The sequence below is a fragment of the Lutra lutra genome, chromosome 5 (genome assembly GCF_902655055.1).
Source record: "Lutra lutra chromosome 5, mLutLut1.2, whole genome shotgun sequence".
In the NCBI taxonomy this organism is placed as follows: Eukaryota; Metazoa; Chordata; class Mammalia; order Carnivora; family Mustelidae; genus Lutra; species Lutra lutra.
Window position 1 is genome coordinate 67,161,039 of NC_062282.1, and position 19,183 is coordinate 67,180,221.

The 19,183-nt window shown below is 41.2% G+C and overlaps 1 protein-coding gene across 4 annotated transcripts in view; it reads left to right on the forward strand.

Annotated features, from left to right (window-relative positions):
- The window catches only part of MEGF10 (multiple EGF like domains 10), a 218,576-nt gene that overhangs the window by 57,314 nt on the left and 142,079 nt on the right, over positions 1 to 19,183 (forward strand). Inside the window, exons 1-2 of one of the 4 annotated variants that reach the window (XM_047729952.1) lie at positions 7,455 to 7,461; positions 10,033 to 10,038. The exons of the other annotated variants lie outside the window; for them this stretch is intronic. The gene's annotated coding sequence lies outside the window, so the exon portion shown is untranslated. Of the gene's footprint in view, positions 1 to 7,454; positions 7,462 to 10,032; positions 10,039 to 19,183 lie in introns of those variants that run through there. 4 annotated transcript variants of the gene reach the window in all.

Sequence of the window (19,183 nt, forward strand, 5' to 3'; positions counted from 1 at the left end):
AAATCTTAAAAAAAAAGTGATACAGATGTTAAGGTCAGTGTCACTAATCCATAAAATTTTTAATTTTTTTAGCATACTCTTCAGTGAAAGATGTAAACGTTTTTTGAGTGAGGGAGCATACTTTCCCACTAGAACTCTGTTAGGTAGTCCCAAGTGGTGGAAGGAATATCTTATCTGGAGATTAAAGATCTTGTCTTGAGATCTAGCTGTTCCTCTGTTTGGTCTTCAGCAGCTAAAAAAAAAAAAAAAAAAAAAAAAAAAAAAAAAAAAAAAAAAAAAAAATCTTTTGTATGTGTTTCCTTATTTATAAGATGAGGAAATTAGAAAGGCCTGTTTGGACTGCTTGAACTTGACTAGGAAGTCTCTTGGGCTGTGTCTGGAGTGTTTGGGTGCCACTGAGTGGGCAAGTGAGAATAGGGTAGGTGAGTGATGCAGACAGGCTGGGTCCAGAAACCAGAGAGGGTCCCCCAAAAGCAGCCAAGAGGGTTCTTGGCTTCACCCAGGATGGAAATCAGGCACAAGCCAGAGAAAATGGAAACAGTTTATTGCATAGTGTCAGTGACAGGCAGGGAACAGCAGATGGAGTATCTGGGAGACTCAGAAAGGAAAGGAGAATGAGTCTTGTCCCCGTTTGGGGCTCGGAGTTTACATTAGAGAAGGATCTAGGGTACATGGTCCTCCAGGCTTCCACTGTAGGGTCCAATCAAAGGTGAGTGTCAGGTGAACAATAGGCATTACTCTGAATTACCAAAGGTAGGGATCTTGAGGCCAGCATTAGCCAAGGTTTCTTTGAAGCTGGCATCCTGGAACACATTTGGGATCTGGCTCTTGGTGGTATTTGCAGCCTAGGACAAAACTCAGAGAATAATTAACTTTCATGCTTCCCCTTAAAATGGGAAGAGAACTTCAGTATTTCTGCGTCGTGAGGGTTCACTGCCTAGCGTCCCTAGAGTAGAGCCACAGCTTCGCCATGGAGCTGGACGGTGGAACTAGACACCAAATGCAAGAAGCACAACTGTGTGACAAAGAGAGCTTACCCTTTCTGCTCCCTTCTGTGGACTGCAGGAGCTGAGGACAAGCTTTGGGACAGCTGTTGTCCTGTGGGTTCCTCCTCTCGGTCGGCTCCTGGTTAGGGCACAGCCTGAGACCAACTGTGGGACTCTTGCCTCTTAAATCGTAACTTCATTGAAGTCTCAAAATTTAGCTAACTTCAGACGGAGTCCAGACCTTCTCCCCTGGATACATTTGCTTCTACTCCATTATGATGGGTCTTTGGGAGAACGGGTAAAAATCAAGTGTTCTCTCTCTCTTTTTAAAATTGACACACACGTTAAAAGAAAGAAAGAAAGCAAGCCTTAGCTTTTATACATTTTGAGAAGTCTGGTGTCTGCTCCTGGTCCCCAAGAGACCCTGAAGAGAGTCAGGTGATGGCACAGAGCCTCGGTTGGGGAGAGTTCTGCCCCATTGGGTCCTAGAGGACTGGGACTCTCTAATCCACACCACATGCTGTGACCTGAGCGGACCCCGCAGGACAACAGAGGTCTTGCTGTCTCCTTGTAGAGCAGTTGCTCAGAAGCCGGGCTACAGCTGTGGCCTGCTTTGTGGGCAAGTGCAGCGTGCTGATTAAACTTGATCTGTTAAGCCCCTTTCTCCCTATAGGTATTATAAATAACAACTGGTCCTCAGGAGTACCTGCCAGAGGGGGGATTGAGAGCTGCATTCTGTACTCCAGAAGGCGTTGTTTTGTGTAATCTTAACATCTTCAGCCGTGAGAGGGGTGGAAGACTCAAACCCCAAAGCAAAGCTGTTTTACTGTGACCCAGAAAATCCAAGGTGAGGAATTCAGAATTGAAATCGAGGAAGGCAAGTTCCTCCCAAACCTCAAATTCCTCAGAGCGTCTCTAGGAAAGTAAGAAGTACACACAAGTCGAGCCCTCTACGTGCCTTCGTTCCAAGTCAAACAATTGATTCAGAATTCGGGCCAACAAGTCTCAGAGAGCCAGAACTCTGACCTGGTGTAGTGGCTTTGGGATGTTTGGTGCCCTCTGGTTTCTCTTTGCTTCAAGTTGAGAGACAGTGAGATGGCGCTTCTTGGGTTTCTGAGTCTGGGTTCTGGAGGAATTTTTGTATGTGTTACAGCTCTCTGGGAGAGCAGGAGAGGTGATATTCCAGCCCCGGGGGAGGCGGAGATGGGTCTGGGGCCAAGAGAGGATTACACTGTTGTCATTACACTTGCTGACATTTGCCTCGGGTTCTCTCTACCAGATTACAGGTCCGTGCATGAGCCGTGGAAGAATGTGTGAATGTTTGTTTTAATCATGCAGATGGGTAATAAAAAAAAGCAAACAGGAGTCCCCTATCTCTTGGGCAGACATCTGTTACTTCTTAGAACTTGGCTGACTCTAGATAGTTCTTTTCCTTTTTTTTTTTTTATTGTGGTAAATTAACGTGTAACCCTTTTTAAGGGTAGGGTTCTCCAGTGTTAAGCCTATTCACAGCATGCAACCCTCACCACCCTCCCTCTCCAGAACTTTTGCATTTTCCCGAACTGAAACTCTGTACCCGCTAGACAGCAACTCTCCATTTTTCCCCTTTGCCTCCCACCCTGGCAACCACACTTCCATTTTCTAACTCTATGAGTCTGACCATTGTGGATATCTCATATAAGTAGAAACATACATTATTTGTCAGTTTTTGTTCAAGATTTTATTTATTTATTTTGAGAGAGAAAGAGAGAGCATGAGCAGGGGGAGGAGCAGAGGGAGAGGGAGAATCCCAAGCAGACTCCACCCCCAACACAGAGCCCACCGCTGGGCTCCATCTCATGGCCCTGAGATCATGACCTGAGCCAAAATCAAGAGTCAGTCTCAACCGACTGAGCCCCCCAGGGGCCCCACAATATTTGTCCTTTTGACTTAGTTCACTTAGCATAATGTCCTCAAGGTCCATCCATGTCACAGCACATGTCAGAATCTCCTTCCTTTTTAAGGCTCAATAATATGGCATCATATGTATATACCACATTTTATCGATACGCTTATCCCTTCATAGACATCTGTGTTATTTCCACATGGAGGGTATTAAGAATAATGCTGCTGTGATCCTTGATGTACAAATTTGTTCGAGTCCTTGCCTTCCATTCTTTTGGAATATATGCCCACAGGTAGAATTATTGCATCATGTGGTAATCCCATGTTTTAAGGTTTTTAAGGACCGGCTGTACTGTTTTCCACAGCAGCTGCAGTATTTCACATGTTCAACTGCAAAGCACAGGGTTCCAGGTTCTCCACATCCTCACCAACACTTGTCATTTTAGGGGTTTTATTTGTTTTGTGTTTTGATCATAAGCCATACCCATGGGAGGGAATCGCTGTCTCTTTGTGATTTTGATTTGCCTTTCCCTAATGATTAGTGATGCTGAACATCTTTTCCTGTGTATATTGACCATTCCTGTATCTTCTTTAAGGAAATAGCTGTTCAAGTCCTTTGCCCATTTTTTAATTAGGCTGCTTATTTTATTGTTGTTGAGTATAGATGTCTTTTTTCTAATGTTCTGGATTTTTATCAGATATATGATTTGCAAATAGGTTTTCCCACTGTGTGGGTTGCCTCTTCACTCCATCAGTAGTGCCCTTTGACACACAAAGGTTTTTGTTTGTTTGTTTTTGTTTTTTACAAAGCCCGATGTATCTGTTTTTTTTTTTTTTTATTTTGTTGCTTTTGCTTTTGGTATCATACCCAAGAGATCATTGCCAATTTGCTTTTAGATATTTTAACATATAGCTCCTTTCTCTCTAATACCACAAAAACCATGACTTGTGGAAATTTTTCTTTTGAGGGAATTTTGCTTGGTGATAGCTCTTCTTTTTTTTGCAGCGGGCCTTAATATAATTTCAGAATTGGTTGACTTCACTTCCGCCATGCTCTACCCATCTTTCTTCTCTTCTCAACAGATCACAAAGGCTCACTTGTGGATAAGAAAAAAGAGAGTGAGGCTTAGTTTGAAAAAAGCCTCAATCATGTATATTATATGGGCTGAGGAGAGAAAGTCCAGATTTAAGAAGTCTGGAGAATATGAGAGGGCCCTGTGGTAACCATGGCCGGCAGGAAGTGTATGACAACAAACTGGACTGCCATTTGTCTGAGAAGGCTGAATTCTATTTTCTAAAGCTCTTTTTGCCTTCCTCAGGCTGGAAAGATTATTTGAAAATAAGGCAGGCTCTAGAGGCAAACCTCTAGGGAACTGGCTTCCAGTCTCTATCCCGAGGACTGAAAAACTTGTTCCATAGACACTTCTCCAAGTGCATAGATAATGGCTTTTATCAATGCTCATTCCTCTTTAGAAAACACTGTATGGGGACGCCTGGGTGGCTCAGTTGGTTAAGCAGCTGCCTTCGGCTCAGGTCATGATCCCAGCGTCCTGGGATCGAGTCCCGCATCGGGCTCCTTGCTCGTCAGGGAGCCTGCTTCTCCCTCTGCCTCTGCCTGCCATTCTGTCTGCCTGTGCTCGCTCTCTCTCCCTCTCTCTCTGACAAATAAATAAAAATAAATAAATAAATTAAAAAAAAAAAGAAAAAGGAAAAGAAAACACTGTATGTTCCTTTTATTTTTATTAAACGCTGGTAAGACTCTTCTAATAGCTCAGAAAAATCCTTTCCCTGCTTGCTCATTTCTCACACTTGACTTGTTATTATTTTGGGGTTATATTTTGTGCACTAATCACCATTAACAGGAGCCACGCATCCAAAATGCCACGGATCACTTGGAAGTGCATTGCACATTTATACAATCTCATCCTCAAGGAGCAAATTCCATCCGGAGAGAGAACGCCTCCTGGGCCGCCTTCTTTTCACTTGTCTGTTCAGGAGAATGTATTTACAGGATATCTGTGTTCTAGTATTTCCCCCTGACTTCTGCTGCAACCACATGTCACACTTTCTGGAGCATTGGGCTGTTGTTTACTCTAGGCGTTGGTTGTGTGTCCCTACCTGGTGTGTGCTCAGGGTAGAGGTTGCTCTGACATTCCTGGCTGTCCTGTGGGTCTGGTCTGAAGAGGGCTTATCTGCGCTAGTCACTCTCCCCACACTGCTGTTGCCCTCACAGTCACTCGAGTTGTGGGTGTCTGGATTTTTGCACCTTTAAAACATGGAACTTTTCGGGCGCCTGGGTGGCTCAGTGGGTTAAGCCGCTGCCTTCGGCTCAGGTCATGATCTCAGGATCCTGGGATCGAGTCCCGCATCGGGCTCTCTGCTCAGCAGGGAACCTGCTTCCCTCTCTCTCTCTCTCTCTCTCTGCCTGCCTCTCTGTCTACTTGTGATCTCTCTCTGTCAAATAAATAAAATAAAATCTTTAAAAAAAAAAACATGGAACTTTTTAAAGTGCAACCCTTTTTCAAAGGAGCCACGGTTTCATGAGTAGATCCACACTTGCCTGTATGCTCAGACTGGAAGGTATCCGTGATGAGCTTTCCTGGGGACAAGGAAGGAGGGCAGTAAGTTCCTCTGATTTGCATGCTACAGAACGAGATGCTCCTAAAAGCCAAATTTGGTGGTTTTTCCCTAGGGCCGGGGATCCTGAGATACCCGCTTCTTGGTGCTGCCTGTGCACTGGGTGTTTTAATGTCGTCATGACATCAGAAGCTGGGAAGTGCTTTCCACCTGCAGTGCAACTAACTGAATGATCATCCCCAACTTTAGTGTCTGCAAGTAGGCATTCCAACAAAAACGAAAGCCCACCCTGATCACCTCCCCTGGCTCCTTTGCCTCCCCAGCAGTGCCCCCTATGCGACAAGCTGCAGGGAAGTGGGGTGGAGGGAAGGAGGGAGAGGAGCAGAAGTCAGAGCAAGCCGACCAGGCCCTGTGACCAGTTTCCTTGGCACCGGGAAAAAGTGCCTTCAGCTGGCACGGGGGCTTGTGTGCGCCAAGCTTTGCTTGTTTGCCATGGAAATCCTGGTTGTGAGCGGGAAGCTGCTTTTATGGGGAGGCTTTTTTGGCACTGTGTCCGACATACACTCCAGTCAATCACGGGAAAGTGCCTAATAACAGATGTGGTAATTAAGCCTGAAGAACTCTGTCTCTATTTTTCCGTTTTTTATTGCAGGGAATAACAAAGTGCCTCATTAAACCTCCAATCACGCTGATTTTTGAATTGGGCCCACCGATATTGTAAAAAATGACATTGCTGCAAAGGCTTTCTGCCTAAGTCCTTATCAGCCCACGGTGCCGCCAGGGAAAGGGTGGATTAGTTTGGGGGAGGAGGATTCTGTTCTTTCTGTAGTGCCCTTTGCACTATGGTACCAAAGCATGTGAAGATTCCAGGGGCACAATCAGATTCCTTCAAGATTCCATAGAAAAAGGTTTAGCTTCTACGTGCTTGTGTGAATATAAAATGCCCCCTGATTCTCTTAGGTTCAAATTATACTGCTTATAGCAAGAAATTAACTTTGGTTTTCAATCCTAGAAAGGTTTCAGATAACCTGAAACCATGGTAAATTACCATATTTTAATAGGATAAATTATCTGGGAAAAAAAGTTTAATTACATCTGAAAAGGTCTGTCTTTGATTGTGACAGTTTCTAAGGCAAATGTCTTCATTAAGTTGTTTTTCCTTCTTTTTTAATGATGAACATGAGTCTGGCTCATCATTAAAGAAATGAATCTAAGAGTTTAATGACCTGGGACAGGCAGAAAAAATATATGTCCTTAATAGTAAGAGAACATGGCTCGAAAAATTCCTCTTGAGCTCCTCTGAATAGTTCAGAGCTGGTTCTGTGTGATTGGGGCACTCTTGGGAAAGAACCAAGTGCTTCTGCCCATTTCTGACTTGGCTCTATTGGGTAGTGTAGATTTGGAAGCTGCATTTATATTCTGGAGATAATTTTTTTTGTTTCTAAAAATGGCCATAGGCATAGAGATTTGGGCAGACATTTGTTTTAAATATTTTGAAAAGGCTCTGGCTCCCATTTTCCAAAGATATTGATTCATTTCCTTGATTCCTGATGCATAATTTTGAGTTTTTCAGGATATTTCCAAGAGAATTTCTAGTTGACTGTATTCTTAAATGTAGCTCTTAATCTGACCCACACGAAACAGGTGATTTGTAGAGCCTAATCAAGATTTAATTTCAATTCGTATATTAATGAAGCATAAACGTGACCTACGTGTAATTTGTATATATTTAACATTTGTACATATACATACATGTAAAGGTATACCGCCTTGAATGTTACTCTCTCTTTGTTGACTCATCTGACACTGAATATGTGTAATGCAATTTTATCCATAAAGGCAGCGTTCTCCATCATTGGTGTCAAACATGTTCTTGCCAAATATGAAAGCAGGCGTGTTTAGAGTCAGATTTTTACCACATTAAAATTTGTTTTAAGAAACACCGATACAGGGGGGCGCCTGGGTGGCTCAGTGGGTTAAAGCCTCTGCCTTTGGCTCAGGTCATGATCCCAGGGTCCAGGGATCGAGTCCCGCATCCGGCTCTCTGCTCAGCAGGGAGTCTGCTTCCCCCTCTCTCTCTGCCTGCCCTCTCTGCCTACTTGTGATCGCTGTCTGTCAAATAAATAAATAAAATCTTTAAAAAAAAAAAAAAAAAGAAACACCGATACAGGGATGCCTGGGTGGTTCAGTCGGTTGAGCACTGGATTCTTTTTTTTTTTTTTTTTTTAAGATTTTATTTATCTATTTGACAGAGAGGGAGAGAGCACAAGTAGGCAGAGAAGCAGGCAGGGGGGCTGGGGAAGCAGGCTCCCCGCTGAGCAGAGAGCCCGATGTGGGGCTCGATCCCAGGACACCAAGATCATGACCTGAGCCGAAGGCAGTCGCTCAACCAAATGAGCCACCCAGGTGTCCCAAGCACTGGATTCTTGATTTCAGCTCATGTCATGATATCAGGGTGGTGAGATTGGGGCCTCTCCCTCCAGCTCTGAACTCAGCTCTGAGTCTGCTTGAGATTCTCTCTTTCCCTCTCCCTGCTCACCTGCTCTGTCTTTAAATAAACAAATAAATAAATAAAAAGAGAAAAGAAACCCAAAACCCAAAACACACAGTAGGAAAGACCCAAGGTTCAGACAAAGATGCTGTGGTCAGGATTATTCAGTTGTGGACCCATCAAAGCTTTCTTTACATGAGAATCAGATTAGTTTTCTTCTGTTTTTCCTAAGAACAGCAAGATCTTCTGGGATAAAAGAGCTCATTTGTTAGTTTCAGTTCTCTTGTTGGGGAACTATTTCTATAATTTAATGGATAGGCCTTTAGAGGAACTGGCAACTTGGCCAAGTCAGAGCAGCCCTGAGCAGAAAGCGCCATCTCCTGGGGGCAAGGTTTCTCAAACCCCCCTCAGCTCCCAGCTGAGGTGGTTTGTTCCCTTCCTACCTTAGTTATCGGGTCTCTCACGTCAAACCTCTGGACTCATGTCAGCTGCCCGTGACTCAGAGGGGGCGATCCCTGATTACCTTTCATTCTCTCAGATCACTGCCCGCCATGATGTGAGTATTCTATGCTCTGTAGCCCCAAGTTTTGATATAGCTCGGTTAACAACCATTTATTGAGCATCTATTATATTCTTATAGATGTGAAGAGAGGTGGTAATCAGGGACGAGTGCTGGAGAAGACTAGAGCAAGACTTGGGCTTTGCTTTCAAGGTGTTTATAGCTGAGGAGGTGGGATGGGCTACACTGAAGACGAACCTCCAGCCGCGGGTAACAAATCCATATCAGATGAAGATCGTGCAGCTTTAGTTCCATTGGAGGTTTCTATGCAGTTTTTTAGGGAGAAGACTAAAGGATATTTTTACTCAGGTCCCAACACATCATTAACTAGATACTTAATGAGAGCATAAATTATTGCAGAGAGAGAAATAAGTTGACAGGAAGCTTATGTAATGGTTTTGAATTTCAACACTTAGTGAGGCTTACATGTTGACCCAAGGGAATTATAGAAATGAATCATAGACCCTTGAAAGTTAGCAGGGCAGGAAAAATATAATCTGTGCAAGAAACCATTTCCACCCTCCGCAGATTCGTCAATTGAGATGGTCTTCACGGGCAGTTTAAGTCCATTAGGTTTTAGTTTTCCTTTTTAAATGAAATGATTAGAGAGTTTAACACCTTGAACAAATGACAGTTCATAGGAACTGATTCTTCATAAGAAGGAAATGAATGTATTCAGTGTGATGGGGTCAGTTTAAACTGGATTGCTTTCTGTTCTCTGTAGTTTCCATTATTTATGGTAAAGTGAAGATGCTGCTATTAGAGATTTTGAAATTTTAAAAAAGTGTTAAGGAAGAGGATTTATAATAAAAGCAAAAGGGAAATGACATTTTAAAAAGAGCAAGAATGGAAGAAGGAAAGAAATTAAACAAAATGTCGCAAATTAGGCCTGTGTTTCTGCAGACTTCAGAGCTCATGCCTTTAGTTCAAATACTTTCAGCTTCTCTGGTTCAGATTGCCCTTTAAAAGTTAACCAGCATTTGCTTAAAAGCAGAGGTGTTATTCACCATGAAACCTGTAATTACTTTAATATTAATGTTATAAATAATTAATATTAATATTAATGTTTGCTATTTAACATTAATGTTAAATATTTAATGTTAATGTCATTTATTTATTTATTCTTAACATTATACTTTAAATGTATTTATGGCTACCTGTGCTTTTTGTTTTCTTGCCTCATTTAGGTAATGTACAGACACTTACGTACATTTAGGATACATTGAAATGTCCTTTATTTGCAGTCACATTGTGAGCTTCATCGAAGGCCATCAGAGACCTTAGTTGTTTTTCAAAAATTAAGCCTTAAAATTATAGGAACCCCTTCCTTTTCTTTTGTCAATATTTCAAAAATATATTTTAAATAACCTTAGATATTCTTTGCCCTTTTCTAGCTTGTTTTTATATTACACTTCATGAACACAATGAAGAAAGGCAGTCCTCTAGTTAACTGTAGACTATAATAATCTGCTAATAAGTGGGGGTTCATTCTAGGGTATTATTCCCAGACATTGTTTTTCTGGAGAAGTTTGCAGAGCTGGGTCCCTATAATAGCATACACAGTGCACCCTAGAAACTGTGCTTTTCAGCCGTGAGGCTGAAAGTTTCTTCTTAGCATAGTAAACATTACCATTGCAAGGTTTGTTCCATTGCTCCTTTCTCCCTGACTCCTGTACTGTCCTTTGTTACTTCTGTCACCTGACTCTCAGCCCATCCTGGACCATCCCTTTGGTGCTACCAGTGTATGCCCATGGTCACTTCCCTGTGGCCATAGCTGAGATGAATACCAGGTCCCTAAAAACATGACTACATGTAGCCATATCAGAGGAGAGCCACTTTAATGAGAATACAGGAATGCCAGTGAAAGAAAGCCTTCAGCTTTCAGTGAATGTACAGAATAACTACTAATTAGCCCTTGAAAGTATCCGTAGAATTCTCTTATGAAACAGCATCAGTTTTTTTCTCTAATTGAAACCACATATTTTTCCAGCAAAGTGTTTGTTGTTTTTCTATATTTATAATCCCCAGTATTGTCATCATTTTTTTCAACTCTGGGATTTTCCTTTGCAGTGGTATTGTTTAGCAATTAAATGGGACAATCTTGACCTTCCATTTTTCCCCCTATATATTGAGAAAAATATTTCAAAATCCAGAGAAACTGATTTATGTATTCTGAGCTTTGTTTTTCCCATGGGTCATTCATTCATTCATTCAGTCAGTAGACAAGAAATATTATTGAGCCCCTCATCTGTAGCAGGAACGTTTAGAGTGACCAATGTATTGTTTTGACATGAAGGAATTTACCAGCTGGTAGAGACATGAATAAGACAATGGTGAATATAATAGCATGCTTTTCTAGTCTGGAAAAGTCGATGTCATCTACTCCCAGGATGCACCAGGCGGATGGGAATAAGGAAGGATGTTTAGATTGGCCTGGGAGCACTTCTATGGTGGCATTTGCTTCTTGAAGCATAACTGGTAAAGTCAGGTAGCAGGCACTGCTGAGGTGATAGAAATGATATGTACATGCCAGAGCTTTCTGGGAGATAAGGATGGACTCAGATGATCTTGAGTGAAGAAATGCCAGTTTGGACTTCCCTGAAAAGAAAGCTTGCAAAAACTTTTAAGTTTAGGGGCACCTGAGTGGCACAGTCTGTTAAGCATACAGCTCTTGGTTTCAGCTAAGGTCATGATCTCATGGTCGGGAGACTGAGCCAGGGTTGGGTTCTGTGCTCAGCATCGAGTCTGCTTGAGATTCTTTCTCCCTCTGCCTTTCCACCCCTCCACCCCCGTTCTTGCTCTCTCTCTAAAATAAATGAATAAATCTCTAAAAAAAACCTTTTTAAGTATAGATGTGTGATATTCTGATTTGTGTTTTGACAGAATTGGGGGCAGCATGGAGGACCAGCTGGAACTGAGTTGGTAAAAAGAATAAATCGATCAAACTGAAAAGCTATTCAGAAGTTAGTGTTTTTAGACTTTGGTTTTAAGCTCGCTATTAATAAAACCTACTTTATCTTGACAATAAAAAGTCAAACTAAAGGACCCGTACCATCTACCTGCTTACTGCTCTAGTTAGAACAGGGAGTAAAGTAGGTGAACGACAAATGACAGATGCATATATTTCTCAACTTTTTATTTCATATTTCTGTGTTAAAATGAAATTTAAAAACTGAATGACACTTTCAGGAAGAGTCAACCAACAATTAGCCGTTTCTTCACTCCTAATAGAAGTTTTGGCTAAAATATAGAAGTGATCGTTTAAGAGTACAATCATACTTAGTAGGTACAGTTGGCATCACTGACTGAAAATGATTTTAAAAGCAGATATAATTTTGAAGGCAGATAAAGGAGTCAAATGATATGTCCAAAAAAGTAAAATCATCCTACAATATACAAAGCTTATCAATGCATGAGGTCGGGGGCACCTGGGTGGCTCAGTTGGTTAAGTTCCTGACTCTTAATTTCGGCTCTGGTCATGATCTCAGGGTTAAGGGATCGAGCCCCTTGTTGGGCTCTACACTCAGCAAGGAGTCTCCTTGAGATTCTCTTTTTCCCTCTCCCTCTGCCCACTCTCCTCACTCTATTTTTCTTTCTAACATAGACATACAAATCTTTAAGATAAATAAATGAGGTAAGAGATGACAACTCTTGCAACAATTTTTCCACTGGGACATTGACTGATGCCTGAAAAATTATGAAAAATAAATTAATGGAAAACACTTCCAATTTTAGTATATGTGCTGCCGAGGGCAAGCACTGAAAAACTCTTCCAAAAAAGCAGATCAAGCGTAATTGGCTGAGAATAAGAAACAAAACTCTAAAATGCCCATGAAAGTTGTAAACTTGCCCTATTTCAAATTAACAAGGTCAAAGTCTCCCTACCCCGAAACTTTCAAAAAACAAAAAAAGGTAAGTATTCTTAGTGTAATTTAAAGTACATAAAGAATGTGCAACTGCCTCATGGTACATAAAAATGATTAATTCTTGAAAAACTCATGACTTGAAATATCTATTTCTTCACCAGATTTTTATTTGTCCCATTTACCAATTCCAGATCTTGCTAGACTCGAGAGGTCTTACTAGATCCAAGATTTTTTTTAGTTCTTTATTCAAATCCACATATATGACTCCTGTTTATACATTCTATTCTATACATATACATATGTCTATACATATCTATTCATTAAATTCATTCATTCATCCATTTAGTCTCCCTCTGCTAGGTGTTGCTCTAGGTACCAAAATATCACAGAAAACCAACAAGCATCATTGCAGTGAAGAAATTGGGGGTGTCCATTTATCTTTCATCAGCTCCTTTGTGACAGCCCTTAGCAGAACGACTATAAAGCTCATGTCTAATTTGCTCCTTCAATGCACAGACTGAATAGACATAATCATTGTGAGCTCCTCCTCCTTGGTAGAGGAGCATTCATAAGTTGCCTTATGAAAGTCTTGGGCATTTCATCAATATTTTAGTATTAAACTTTTATAAGAACCCTAGGACTTATAATTTGTATATTTATATTCTATTAAGACTGGCATCAGCCACAGGAAAAAAAATGTAATTGTGTCTTGATTATCTTTGTGGGCAGCAATTCATAATATTGTGTACACTGACAGGATCTTGAATTTTGGGCCAATATTAGCCTAAGGAGAAGCTATTTATGAAAGAGCTTTGTGACCTTGGGCATACACTGAATTTCTCTGGATCACAGTATCACCATTTGTAAAATTAAGAGTATTGGACCACCTTCCTGCTACAGGCTATGTTCATACAAAAGCTGATGAAACTTAGGCATTCTGGAAGTTTGTAAAGAAAGACAAACGGGAAACTATAACTCTATAAGTTTCTTGCCATTCAAGCTGCCTTCTTGGCTGATATTTATGAAAGGGAAGTAAAGCAGAGAGAAGATAAATGACCTGACATTGATCAGAGTCTGATGCCAAAACACACTAGAATTTTCCTTGGTTGCCATACTTTCCTGTCCCCATGGCATGCAGATCCTGAATTACCCTAAAAATGGCAGAGGAAGATAAGTACAGAGACACAGGGACATTAGAAGAGAGAATGATGGATAATGTGAATGAAGAAAGTAGTATGGGGAATGGCCCTTAATTTCCTATCAATATGAGATTGTTCTCGAACCATTATTCAGGGTCAGACAGGGTCACTTTGTGAATAAAAGATCTGTCTAGATACCACAGGAAGTGGTGTTGCTACTTCAGCATGTGGTACTTTATCTACTAAAACAAAGCCCTATTTTAAGAGTCATAAAGTTGGGGTTTGGGTTGTGGCTTCTCATATTTACATATATATGCAGTTGGCGAGGAAGCTGAGGTGGGAGGGAAGGCTGCCCAAGTATTTTCTCCTTAATGTCTGGGCCAAATGCAACTTCGAATAATTATGTTCTTCCGCCTACTTACATTTCTTCAGCAATTTCCTCACATTTTGCCTCAACTCTTCAAAGCCTTTGACCATGTGGGATTAAAACCATGAGGATGAAAGTGTCCAGACTCTTTTGTGGCCATGCCTGCTGTGAGCCATGTCTGTGGTCATTCTGTATCCTGGTCTGGATTTGTGGTTCTGAATTGAGCAACCCTGGGAAGAATGGCAGTTGAGTCCCGCTGTTCCTGATTATTTTAAACATTGGTACAGTGTAAATATGGAAATACCTTTTGTACTTTCTTTCCTTTTCTTTTCTCTTTCCTTTTCTTTTAAGTAGGTGACATGCCCAGCATGGAGCCCAACAGGGCACTTGAACCATGACCCTGAGATCAAGACCTGAAGTGAGATCAAGGGTCAGACACTTAACCGACTGAGCCACCCAGGCACCCCTACCTATTGTACGTTCTAATTCAGGATCTCAGTGTTGGCCAGAAGATAGCTTAGTCACTTGCAGGATCTAGTTTTTAATGAATTTGCATTTTAAGAAGAATTTCTTGCTCCATTGTACAAGTAGAATGTTATTTTAGAAAGAAAGTGGCACTGTCACTGGATGAAGATGATTTGCCTGAAATCAGGGGGCCTGACTTCTGGATTCTAGTGTTGGGCCATTCACAAACTTACTCTGTGATATAGCTGAGTCACCATAACTTGGGCCTCCAATTATTTCTTCCATAAAAATGAAAGGATTTTGGTTTAAGCCCATAAGGCCTTAAACTCTAACTTTCTGTTCTCTTTTTTAGTACAAAAGCTCTCTGGACCCTAAGATATGTGTAGTGCCCTGGAAACTTTTGGAAGCCAAATGACTGTTACAAATACAAATTATTTGGCCTGTTATGAAATATTAAAAATAGAGGAATGCTGTGTGTGTGTGTGTGTGTGTGTGTGTGTGTGTGTGTGTGTGTGTGTGTATCCCTCCTTCATAGAATCTGGACAGATGCATTTGATAGGAAAATTTTCTAAAATCTCGGTCCCATAGATATTCTTTCCCTCATAGAGTCTTCATTCCTCTGTGTTTTCTTACATAAGAAATAACCTTCAGGGAAAGGAAGCCTTGAGTTGGAGTGTTCAGCTGTGCCTGAATAGTATCTCAGGAACTGAGTGTTAGTACAATGACCCAGAGATGACCAGGTGACATATGGGTGGCCCTTGTCATGCCAGTGATGGGGGCAGAATGAGTGCCATCATCCTTCCTACTATAGCTCTATGCATCACTGCAAAGGACCTTCCCAAGAGAGGGACCGTGCAACTACATAGGCTTCCCAGTCCTGTCTCCATCCACCTCTGACCCCATGTGCAAGGAAAGGCTTAAGATTCTGATGACACCCATCTATCCTGCTGTGTGTCAGAGAGATATATTTTCTCCTTTTCCATTGTATTATGATTTGGCTTTGTCTAAAGGAAACTACCTTCTTTTGTCATATATTCTATTACAACTGGATTTTCTTCCTGCTGGTATTATGTCAGGGGATTGGTCCAACCTGACGGTCAGCTTCTTCAATCCTTATTATTGGTTAAAAGAAGGAAAAAGACAGTAGGTCTCCCTTTCTTCTTGGGCTGATCAAGTTCTGTTTTTTAGTTCATTTCTCTCAAATCCATTCATTCTTTGCCTGAGGTCTCATGAGGTGTTTGGATATTTTACCTCAGGTCAATCTTAAACCATGATATTCAGCGCCATTCCTGACATGGCTCTAAAACTCCTTTTCACTCATTTGGTTTTCCACCCTATGTTCCAAACAATCTTGCCCATTTGCCTTTCCCTCTGGGAAGTTTCTTTCTATGCCTTTGTTCCTAGTGGTTCTTCTGGGTATACCCTCCCTTGCTCCATCTAATCAGCAAAACCTGCCACATTGCTTTCTCTTATGTCTATGCACCAGTTGGGAAGACTTTCTCAACTCTACATACTTATTTGGTAACCGTCTTTGACCCTAATCCCATTTTACATTGCTTTGTCATTATCATAGACATGATACTACTCTCCTGTTTGACTGTAAACTCTTTGAGGGCCAAGACTGCCTTTGCCAGGGTTTGCTGATTGAAAAAACAGTTGTCTGTTCTTTTTCAGCAAAGCCTTTGAAAAATGACTGTGTGAAAGATGGTTAAAATAATGACATGATTAGGACAGTTGATGAAATTTGAATCAGGTCTAGATTAGATAATAATAGTGCATCAATATTAAATTTTTCCATTTGTATTGCATCAATGTTAAATTTTTTCTATTTAGGTAATTGTACTGCAGTTATATATGTGAATGTCCTTGTTCTTAGGAAATGCATATTAAAGTATTTAGAGGCATAGGGGCAAAATTTCATGTATAGGTTACTCTCAAGTGGTTAAGTGTATGTGTGTGTGTGTGTGTGTGTGTGTGTGTGTTTGTAAATGGATAGGATAGTGGCATACTACAAATTACTCTCAAATGGTTAAAGGTTTGTGTGTGTTTAAGTGGATGGTAGTAAAGTAAATGTGGCAAAATGTTAGCAGCTAGTGAGTCTGGATGAAGGTCATTCTTTGTTCTATTTTTATAGCTTTCAAGTAAATTTGAAATTGTTTCAAAGTAAAGAGTTAAAAGCAAAACAATAATTAAATTTTATTTATTTTACATATATTTTATTTCTATCAATAAATTTTTATGTATTTATTTCAGATACAATTTTATATATATATTATCAGAGATAATCATGGAAAACTAGTTCAAAGGCAGGAAAGGAAAAAAAGAACATTTATTTGTAAATGAAAAAGCAATGCAGAGAAAAGTTTAGAATCCGTTCATTTAATATTTTGTAAGTGACCAGTAGCACCGAGCACATGATGAACTCCTGGTTATCACGAGGCAGGTCAGTTCTTCTAGGTAGTCAAATGCTAATGGTTAAGGGTAAGCGGCAGGGTAATCTAGGACATGTCATTGTGTGAAAAAGCAGCAGCTACACCTCAAAGCACGGGCATCTTGAGGTCATACCTCCCAGAGCAAAATAACTGAAACTGTAATTAAAAGTCAAGGGGCTCCTGCCAGGAGTTACAATGCAGAGAAAAGATTTCAGAATCTTTGCAGGTGGTTTCTGCTTGATGCTCCTAAAGATACCAACAAAATTGTGAGCATTATTGAGAGCATTTTGGAAGTCCAACAAGATATTTTTGGTATAGATATATTAAAATAGAGATGTAGTGGTTTTCTATTGCTGCATTACCTCAGTTTCTGTGTGTCAGGAAATTGGGAGAAGCTCAGCTGGTGGCTCTGGCTCAGGATCTCACGAGGTCATAGTATGCGTCATCGGCGGTTATGGTCACCTGAAGGCTTGGCGGGGCTGCAGGATCCACTCGCGTGGCTGGTGGTGGGACACCTTCCGTGAGGCTTCGCCTTGCTGCTTGAGTGTCCTAATGACATGGCAGCTGGCTTCCTGGCGGTCCGAAAAGCAAGAAGGGAACCGCGTTGCCTCTGATGATGTAGGTCTGGAAGTTACACTGTCATTTTTGCCGTATCCTATTGGTTACACAGTCTATTCATCGAGAAAGGGTCTGACACAAGGCAGGGATCGTTGGAGGTCAGCCTGGAGGTTGGCTACAACCCTGGGGTATAATTAAGGTTGCCAAGGCATAGTTGTTGAAAAAGGAAAGAAAGAAAGGGTAAATCTTATAATAGGGCTAATAGAGTTTTTCTTTTTTCTTTTTCTTTTTTTTTCTTTTTTTTTTTTTTGTGGACAGGCCAAATAAATTAGGACTCCAGATTGAGAAGAATGAGTGGGAAGGTTATTGAGGAATATTAAGTCATGAGAAGTTTAGGAAAATCAAGATGATTTTATTCACTGAACCCTGGAATGAGAAGCGGTGTTTGAAATTTCTTTTTCTTATGAAAAAGAGAGGTATTGTTTCACCAAAAGGAGATAAGTAGACTGAACCAAGCAAATAGAAATGCAATTCATAATGGTTTAAGCCACAGCAACTGTCCTTTTTTTTTTTTAAAATGAGAAAGAGTGTCCAGCTGAGGGGCAGGGAGGAACAGAAAGAGAAGGAGAGAGAGAATCTTAAGCAGGCTTTATGCTCAACATAGAGTACAGAGCCTGATGTGGAGCTCGGTCCTGGGACCCTTGAGATCATGACCTGAGCTGAAATTAGGAGTCAGTTCCTTAACTGACTGAGCCACCCAAGCACCCCAAACATCTTTTTTGAGTCTGTTCTTACATCTCTCTTTGTATTTCTGATATTGGGTCTTTTTACTTTCTTTTTTTCATAATCAACATTAGAAGTTTGTTTTCTTAGATTTTTAATTTTTGTTTTGTATTTTTTTCTTTTATTATTATTATGCTTTTAATTAGGCTCCATGCCCAGCCTGGAGCGGGAACGTGGGGCTTGAACTCACAACCCTGAGATCAAGACCTGAGCTGGGATCAAGAGTTGGATACTTAATTGACTGAGGCACCCAGGTGCTGCCAGCTGTCCTTGACATTGACCCTATTTTGTTTTTCTTTCTTTTTTTTTTTTTTAAGGATTTTATTTATTTATTTGACAGAGATCACAAGTAGGCAGAGAGGCAGGCTGAAAGAGAGAGAGGAAGAAGCAGGCTCCCTGCCAAGCAGAGAGCCCGATGCGGGACTCAATCCCAGGACCCTGGGATCATGACCTGAGCTGAAGGCAGAGGCTTAACTCACTGAGCCACCCAGGCGCCCCTTGACCCTATTTTCTATAATTCCTCCCACTCTCACCAATTCTTTCACTGGTTTCTCACATACTTCCCTTAGGCTACCCTCCCTCCAAGGGCAGTTCCACCCCACCCCTGAATGCACAAACCTCCACCCCTTCCTTTGCCCCCAGTCCCTGTTCCCTTCTTTGGATTTTGCTCACCCTCTCTGTGTTAATCTCCGAAACATCTCTTTCATCTAATAATGTGCCCTGCTCAGTGACTTCAGTGCATCCCACTGCAGGCAAGATAAAACCATATGAGCTCCTTAGCCTGGTGCTCAAGACCCTTATCACTGAGCTCTGCCTACTTTTCTAGCACTGCCTCTCAGGATTCCTTACAAGTCATCCTGCTCTCCACCCGCAAGTCTTGGCTCCCACTTCTCTCTTTGCCTCATGGCCCTTTGCCATGGTTTTCATTTACTCAAGGCTCTCTTTTACCCGGATGTGATGCCAAGAACAGATCACAGATGTTGTAGTCATCAGCCAGATTGGTTCAAATCTCTGCTGTTCTAATTGTTGGTTTTCAAGTGAAACATTTAATCTCAGCCAATGAGATTACATATGTG